Raw genomic sequence first — 2,500 nt, 5'->3', positions numbered from 1 at the left:
ACACAGACACACACGCAGACACAGACACAGACACACACCCACACACACAGACAGACACACACACACACATAGCCGAAGTTGAATCTCTTCTCATTTCCTTTTCAGCAGTCCATGTGCAAGGCTCTAGTCATGCATATAAGTGTGTGTGTCTGTGTGTGTGTGTGTGTGTGTGTGTGTGTGTGTGTGTGTGTGTGTGTGTGTGTGTCTGTCTGTCTGTGTAGCCTCTGGAAAGCAGGCTTAGCAGGAATACCAAGTGCATTTGAAACTGTCAGAGACACTGAAACGTCATACTGAAATGAAAAGGCTGCATGGTCTCTCTCTTTCTCCCTCTCTCTCTCTCTTACACACACTCTATCACACACACACACACACACAGCCCCCCCCCCACACACACACACACACATACACAGGCACACCTGGTATTCATCACACAGCCCCCTCTCTCTCCTGCTCTGTCTCTTTTCTGCACACCTCATCTGTGTGCGGGTCTGAATGAATTGACCCAGGAGTTAATGAAATGTCTTTGAGGCGGCCGGCTGTGGCGTTCGCTGCTCCGCCGAGAGGGGACTGACCTCCTGCTGCAACCCCTGTGCAGATTTCTGGGGGATTTGTGTCGCTATACGGGAGATAGAGAGAGAATCTCTCATAGCCGTCGCCAGGAGATAACCCCCCCCCCCCCACCACCACACACACACACACACACACACACACACACACACACACACACACACACACACATACACACACCACCTCACCCACCCATCCCCAGGAGCGTATTTAAAAGTGCAAGTGTGTACGTGTGGCTCTGTCTGCTAATGCATGTGTGTGTGTGTGCGTGTGTGTCTGTGTGTATGACTGGGTGCATGCATGTACTGTCTCTATCTGTGTCTAGCCACTTCATTCTAAACATCACTTCAGTAATTACCTACGAGAGAAGTTGGTGTCTTTAACTAACCTCATATCACCTTATTTCATATCTCTGTTGTCAGGACCCAATATGATTTCATAACTAGGCTACTGCTAGATCCGGAAAGAGAATAGTAGAACACCGTAAATGAATGGCCTAAAGGGGGTGATGTCAGTGAAGACCTACACGCAATCACAGATCATCTAATGTACATATTTTGTTGACGCAAAATAGCATACAGAGCAGTACAACTGCACTACAAGTCGTATTGCCAAGTTATGTCAGTAAGTAGTTCATGCGCATTACCTATTCATCTTTAAATCTTCAATTTTAGCCAATTTTTGCAAGAAACCAAAATGGACACTAGCTATCTTAACAATATAACTACGTACACTTAATCCATAACATACATTGGTTTGTGTTATAAGCTGCATGATAAACTGTTTTAGATAGCAATTAAGACTTTCATCATCATCAATATGTTGTACTCAGTTCTCATCGAGAGAGTGTTTGGGGGGGTGGGGGGGGTACTGATTTGGTGTTTGTGCCACAGACACTAAACATCCCCAGAGAACAGGACAGTTACTGACGGTTGCCGGCGGCAACAGGCAGGGAGCTGGGGTCACAGAGGTCATGAGGTCAAAGGGCCATGTCCACTTTTCAGCCTGCGTCAACACATGTGGCATCTCAGCATGGCTTGGCAGCGCTGCAGTCAGACTAGTGTTTAGAGACATGCACATAAACATATGTACACATGCACCCCTCTGCCCCGCACACACACACACACACATGCTTACACATGAAACACACACACACACACACACACACACACACACACACATGCTTACACATGAAACACACACACACACACATCACACACACACACACACATGCTTACACATGAAACACACACACACACATCACACACACACACACACATGCTTACACATGAAACACACACACACACACACACACACACACACACACGCACACAGACACACATACACACACACACCATACACCCCTTCACTCCCACGCATGCTGAAGCAATTAAGAGTGGAGGAGGGGTAATATTCAAAACACAATATGAGCATGATTGATGATGCTGTCAATTCGGAAAGAATGTCTCAACGTCTCAATCATCTCTGAACACATAGATTACATCCAGCGTGTGCGTGTGTTTGTGTGTGTGTGTGTGTTTGCACACGCGTGCATGCTGCAAGACATTTCTAAGCACATAAATTACATCCAGTGGAAAAGATTAAATAATTACTAATAATGCCACTGACTAGCAACTAGCCTCTCTCTCTCTCTCTCTCTCTATGTGTGTGTGTGTGTGTGTGTGTGTGTGTGTGTGTGTGTGAGAGAGAGAGAGAGAGTGTGTTTAGCATATGCACCAATGCCCCTTGTGATTAGTCTACAGACATGCAGCTAGTGGGATTCCCTGTGGAAAATCCACCCATCAGTAATGAAGGGATCCCCCTCCTTCTCTCCTCACTCTCACTCACACACACACACACACACACACACACACACACACACACACACACACACACACACACACACACACACACACACACACATATACACACA

Source organism: Alosa sapidissima, chromosome 20, assembly GCF_018492685.1.
Source record: "Alosa sapidissima isolate fAloSap1 chromosome 20, fAloSap1.pri, whole genome shotgun sequence".
In the NCBI taxonomy this organism is placed as follows: Eukaryota; Metazoa; Chordata; class Actinopteri; order Clupeiformes; family Clupeidae; genus Alosa; species Alosa sapidissima.
This window is presented reverse-complemented; position numbering follows the sequence as displayed.